This window comes from Takifugu flavidus, unplaced genomic scaffold (genome assembly GCF_003711565.1).
Source record: "Takifugu flavidus isolate HTHZ2018 unplaced genomic scaffold, ASM371156v2 ctg774, whole genome shotgun sequence".
NCBI lineage: Eukaryota > Metazoa > Chordata > Actinopteri > Tetraodontiformes > Tetraodontidae > Takifugu > Takifugu flavidus.
In genome coordinates, this window is record NW_026622384.1 from 10,001 (window position 1) to 16,752 (window position 6,752).

General features: G+C 54.3%; 1 pseudogene; it reads left to right on the forward strand.

Moving 5' to 3' along the window:
• Positions 1–5,925, forward strand: part of LOC130521191 (B-cell lymphoma 3 protein-like) — a 7,428-nt pseudogene extending 1,503 nt beyond the window's left edge.
• The last annotated feature ends 827 nt before the right edge of the window (positions 5,926–6,752 follow it).

Sequence of the window (6,752 nt, forward strand, 5' to 3'; positions counted from 1 at the left end):
TCCTCCCTCTCTCCCTTCTCCGCTCTCTCTCTCTCCCTCCCCTCTCCTCTCTCCCTCTCCCTCCCTCTTTCGTCTTTCTCTCTCTCTCTCTCTAGCTCCGCGTCATCCCTCTCTCACTCTCTCCCTCTCTCCTCTCTCCTCTCTGCGTCTCGCGCTCTCTCCCTCCCTCACTCTCTCTCCCTCTCTCTCGTTTGGCTTCCCTGAGGATCGGTTCTCTCTCTCTCGTCTCCCTACTCTCTTGCGCTTCTCACGGCTCTCTCTCTCCCTCGTCTCTCCGTCCTCTCTCTCTCTCTCGCTCTGGTCCCCTCTCTTCTTGTCTCTCTCCCTCTCTCTCAGCTCTCCCTCTCTCTCGTCTCTTCCTCTCTCGTCTCCCTCCCCATCCCTCTCTCTCTCCTCTCTCTCTCCCTCTCCGTCCCTCGTCCTCGTCTCTCCTTGCTCCCTCGCTCTCTCATCCCTCTCCCTGATCCCTCTCCCTCTCTCTCGTCTCCCTCTCCCTCTCTCTCTCCCTCATCCGTCCTCTTCTCCGCCTCTCCTTCTCCTCTCTCTCTGCTCCCCTCCCCATCTCTGTTCTGCCTGCTCTCTACTCCTTGGTCTCTCTGTTGGGCTCCCTCTCCTCGTGTCTCTTGCTCCCATCGTCTCCTCTCCTGCTCGTCTGCGGTCTCCCGTGCTCATCCCTTCTCTCTCTCCGCTCTCTCGCTCTCTCTCCCTCTCTCCTCGCTCTCTCTCTCTCTCCCTCTAATCCCTCTCCCTCTCCCTCTCCCTCTCCCTCTCTCTCTCTTCTCTCGGTCTCTCTCCCCCCTCCAGCTCCATTGTGCAGTGTGTGTCCTGCCCCGGACCTGAACTACCCTCAGACCCACCAGTATGAGCACCTGTGGGCTGGCGTTGCCTTGGCTACACGCCAGGATGAGGACGGCGACACGTACGTGCACTTTTGATTGATCCTATTTTAGTGTCCCCCCCTGCTAACGAGCGACCCTGACCCTGACCTGACCCTCGTGGGCCTCAGCACCAATCCCGCTGCTCCTCATCATCTGCGTGGGTCCTTGGGTCAGAGCACGAGCGACCATGTGACGCAGCTGTTGGCGAATCAGCAGGTCGGGCGCTGCCTGGACGCCATCCAGCGGGTTCTGCTCCTCCGGTGTCACGTCCAGAGGTTTCAGTCCTCTTGATGATGCGTTACATTAGTGTAGCACGACGTCCACGTAGCGCTCGGCGTCGCTACACACACACGCTGCTCCTAAAAATGGGAGGAGACGGCACCAAAGGAAGGGAGCGATCTCAAAGCGTTGCTACGGTCGCTCTGGACAACATGTTCGTTCCAGCCAGTCGACCTCAGACATGATGAAGCAACATGAGGATGTAACTGCAGTCTGACCCTGGCCCTGACCCTGGCCCTGACCCTGGCCCTGGCCCTGACCCTGGCCCTGGCCCTGACCCTGGCCCTGACCCTGGCCCTGGCCCTGACCCTGACCCTGGCCCTGACCCTAACCCTAACCCTGACCCTGGCCCTGACCCTGACCCTAACCCTAACCCTAACCCTGACCCTGACCCTGACCCTGGCCCTGACCCTAACCCTAACCCTAACCCTGACCCTGGCCCTGACCCTGACCCTGACCCTGACCCTAACCCTAACCCTAACCCTAACCCTGACCCTGACCCTGACCCTGACCCTGGCCCTGACCCTGACCCTGGCCCTGACCCTGACCCTAACCCTAACCCTAACCCTGACCCTGACCCTGACCCTGGCCCTGGCCCTGACCCTGACCCTGGCCCTGAACCTGGCCCTGGCCCTGACCCTGACCCTGACCCTGGCCCTGGCCCTGACCCTGATCCTGACCCACTTGCTGGGAGCATCCATGTGCACCCATGCCCCCCCCATGCCCCCCCATGCCGCCCCCCATGCCCCCCCCATGCCCCCCCCCCCCATGCCGCCCCCCATGCCCCCCCCATGCCGCCCCCCATGCCCCCCCCCCCCATGCCCCCCCCCTGCCCCCCCCATGCCCCCCCCCCCCATGCCCCCCCCATGCCCCCCCCCCCCATTCCCCCCCCATGCCCCCCCATGCACAGGGTGAAAACAAGGAGCTGTTGGTGCTGCAGGATCAGACTCATCTGATGAAACCAAATCCGTGAAGACCACCAGTCTCATGAGCAGCCAGCTGCTTGTGCACGTCGCTGTGCACGTCGCTGTGCACGTCGCTGTGCACCTTGGCAGCTTTAGCTAACCCTAACCCTAACCCTAACCCTAACCCTAACCCTAACTAGTAATAAGCCATTAAAAGGCCGGTTGGCGGATCTGCTGGTGCCTCCACTCAGAGACCTCCTACGGAGCTCCTCAGGCAACGTGCGGCTCACTCGTGCACGTCGCTGTGCACGTCGCTGTGCACGTCGCTGTGCACGTCGCTGTGCACGTCGCTGTGCACGTTGCTGTGCTCGTATAAACGTGGTATCAGTTCTGCAGGAAATACGTTGTGAGCGGCGCTGATGAGCAGTCACATGACCTGCGTCAGTCGGGTGTGCAGCTTCTGTTCTCAACGCGTCCGTAGTTTCGGGAAAACCAGCGAGAGCGTTGAAACACCAGTGTGGTTTTTCTCAGGTGTCTTTTCTTCTGTGTTTTTGAGTGAATGACTTCAGAAAACCCAAACATCCGCTGCAGTTTCCCCATTTACAGGCTCCGCCCCTTCTCGCTGTTACCGTAGCACCACGGGGACCTTTGGGTCCTGCAGCCTCCAGCAGCACAAACAGCTCCTCTTCACAACTGGAGGCCAAAATTGAAGGAATGAAATGAAAGAAAGCAGCAGCAAAGTCGGCTCCTGCCCAGGAGGTTGTGGGTTTGATCCCGGCTCCAGTCTGTTTATGCTAGTTTGCACGTTGTCACGCGTCTGTGTGGGTTTGGTTTCCCCCCACAGACCAAATCAGGGCTGAGAACCTGTGACCTGGTGACTCCATCTACACAAGGTGGATGTGGAGGAGTCACAAAGTTCCTCCTGGTCTCAGATGAGCCGGCTCGCCACCTCTGGCCTGATGTGTGTTTCTGTACGTGTTGGTGGCTGATGGGAGACGACCCTGACCCTAACTGATGGAAACTGAGGGGCCACAGTGGTCAGAGGTCGTGACCTCACGACGCCGGACAGGTGCCATGCGCCCCTTGGTGCACGGGACCTCCCAGGGATCATGGGGCTCCACACAGAGCAGCTCAGTACGACTGGTGACCCCTAACCCATGATGACCCCTGACCCCTGACCCTAAGTAGGGAAAGATGGGACTTGGCTTGATATTAGAGGAAGACCATCCGACAGTGTCTTGTGTGGCCAAATATCCGTTTAGAAGAGATTTAGTTTGAGATCTTTGAGCCATTGTTGAAAGCAGTCGTTTGTGGGTGGAGCCTGGTTGGGCGGCGCTGTGGCTGCTGAGTGACGCACGAGTGCACGGCTCAGCTGATCCCACAGCCCACAGCTACACTCACCTTACAGACCCCAGCAGACCGCACGAACCTGCCTCGCGCTCCGTCTGCTGATGCTCATGTGAACCTGGGCCGTCTCACACACTTCCAGGAACCAGAAACGGTAGTTTCAGCTTTAGAGAAAGAGAAAGCGAGAAGGCTTGAATCCTGTCCCTCAGAACCTACGAAGAACCTGGGTCACTTCTGTCGTCAGCTCGTGGCTCCATCGTGGTTCAATGGTGACTCAATGTTTCACTCAGAGATTCGGAACTCATGGAAGTTCTAAACAATCAACACATTTCTCTGCAGTCTGATTTAACATGCGTTTATGGTTAGAATGGAAGAGGCCTAGCATGCACGCTAATGTTAGCGTGATTGCTGCTGGTAGGCAGCATGCACGCTAACGTTAGCGTGATTGCTGCTGGTAGGCAGCATGCACGCTAACGTTAGCGTGATTGCTGCAGTTTCAGGAACAGCAGCGGAGGAAAGGCCCCATCACACCGGCTCCTCTTCTGCTTTTCTGGTCTTGACAGGAACTCATCACATGTTAGATTTATTGTGGTTACACTTCCAATCTGAGCTAGCTGAAAGCGCTCCATATGTATGTTTGCATTTATGTCTATTCACGTCACCGCGTGCGTAATGACACGCGGGCAGTTCAGGGTTGTACAGATGCAGCCCACCACATCAAGAAAACCCACCAAGTGCAGAAAACACGTCAACACGAGACAACAAAGAGCGCGTTAATTGAATAATAGTATCAATAAGGAGAGATCAAATCAATCATTGGATTTGTCTGTATTCAAAGATAAAGGAAAGAAAACAGATGAAACATTCCGTTGCTGTGATGTGGGAGCTCCGCTCCACGGGGAACGGCTCCTTTATGACCAGCATCTCTATCCCGGTCTGGTCCCTGCGTCCGGACGTCCCTTTGATGTTGAGCGTTTGGACATTGGCTTTTATTCTTCAGGCCGCTTTCTTATATATTTGAAGTTATGTCATTTTCTGTTGGCTAATTTTGCTAATGCTAATGCTAATGCTAATGAAGGTCCTGTCTATGCATCACAAACTAGATTGTTATTTCCATAAATGGCATCAAATCTTTGAAGATTTTGAAGACGCGTACATTTAATGTTAAGGTCATTCTAAATGGTCCAACACCTCATCTGGAGACGCGTTTCCAGAACATATTGAGGAAAACTGTAGTTGCGTCGTGCTGGTGCAGACGGGTCGTTGTGACTGTTGGAGCAGGAAGTTTCCATCTTCATCAGTGGTGTCGTGTCGATGGGTCACATCTCTGAGAGGAAGTGTTGTGAGCGCTTCTGTCGGTAAAATAACTTATTTTTGACCACAAAGTTAAAGCAAAGGCACTTTTAACTTCTCGAGAAGCATCTTCATTTCCTGTTGCATGATGGTACGATGGGATGCAGCTAATTGCCTGAAGCTCCAAAAAGCCCCTGTTAGAAACCATAAAGTTGTGAGCTGGATGTGAGCAGCTCGCCGAGCCAGCCTGAGCGCGCTGCCATTGACAACAGGAAGTGACAGAAAGCGCATCTCGCTATTACGGGAAGAAACTTCGTTTAATGAAAGAGAAAATGATGAAAGCTGTTTTCTCAGCAGATTCTCCAGACCGACACTTCTGCCTCTCTTCAGCTACCACCTGCTAACCCTTTACCCCTGCTAACCCTTTACCCCTGCTAACCCTTTACCCCTGCTAACCCTTTACCCCTGCTAACCCTTTACCCCTGCTAACCCTTTACCCCTGACAAAGCTGCGCTAAGCTAACTGTGACTCACGTTTGTGGAGCAGCAATATAGAACCTTTATTAGCTGTAATAATATCGGCATGTTAGAACTGAACTTCATTAGTAGGTTAAAATAGGTTAAGCTAACAGTCCAAAAGACAAAAGCTTTCTTTCTTAATACGTTTCATTAGCAACGCTGGGTGATTTCATGTTATTCTCAGTTTCATCTTTCTCCCAACTTGAGAGGCTAAAGTCAAGGAAACCCTCTGGATCATCACATTATCACACGGAATTCCTGCTAATCCGCACTGGTGATATTCCAGAATATATGAGATGTTCTGGAATATGAGACACAGATTAAATGGTTGTGTTCCAGCATGAAAAGGAGCCATTCCGTGATGTTTCCCCCCTGATGGTTCCTGATGTCTTGCAGAGCTCTTCACATCGCTGTGGTGCAGGGCCAGATGACCACGGTCTGCACGCTGGTCCGGCTCCTGGTGCTGGCTCACAGAAGCCTCGACGTCTACAACAACCTCCGCCAGGTGAGCCGGGCCTCCTACACCTGTTCACCTCACCTCGGCTCCACTTCCGAATGCCGCCTCTGATGGGAAGCGTGACGCGACCCTCCGCTCTGTCCCAGAGGCGTCACAACCAAACGGAAGCCTCGAGCTCCTCGCTGTCCTGTGCAGGAACATCCCATCATTTTACAGTCGTGGGAATCAGTGGGAATCAGTGGGAATCCGTGGGATTGGCTGTATGATCCGTGCCCTCCGTCTCCACCTGCGTGGGGAATAAAGCGCTCGCTCTTCCTTTATCCCTCTGCCTGGAATTCTGCTGGCTAAAATCCTTCAGTCGACACTTTCACGTCACCTCAATCGGCCCAAATTCCCGTTTCCTGCCTTCCAGCTGGCTGAGCTGAGGGCGCCAGCACGCCGGGTGTCACGCACATGAACCGGCAGCTTCACGTGCACTGTTGTGACCAGAGAGGGAGATTTTCACACATCTGCTCACTCATTTGCGTAACAAATTCTGTGGCTTCGGTTCAGAACCAAGAAAAAAGAACAACCTTCTGGGAATGGACCACGAGGTCGAGGTGAGCGGCTTTAACGGGAATTCACACCGACTTCCCAGAGACGCGGCGATAGGGACGGTCTTCCAAGATTGGGGAGAAATCCCAAGTTTCTGTGGTGTGTTACTGTGACGTGAACAACAGTGAAATAGTGTGTGTGTGTGTGTGTGTGTGTGTGTGTGTGTTGTGTGTGTGTGTGTGTGTGTGTGTGTGTGTGTGTGTGTGTGTCTGTGTCTGTGTCTGTGTGTGTGTGTGTCTGTGTGTCTGTCTGTGTGTGTGTGTGTGGTGTGTGTGTGTGTGTGGTGTGTGTGTGTGTGTGTGTGAGTGTGTGTGTGTGTGTGTGTGTGTGTGTGTGGTGTGTGTGTGTGTGTCTGTGTGTGTGTGTGAGTGGTGTGTGTGTGTGAGTGGTGTGTGTGTGTGTGTGTCTGTGTGTCTGTGTGTGTGAGTGAGTGAGTGTGTGTGTGTGAGCCAGAGAGACATTTGTGTGCTTTAGTGTCCTC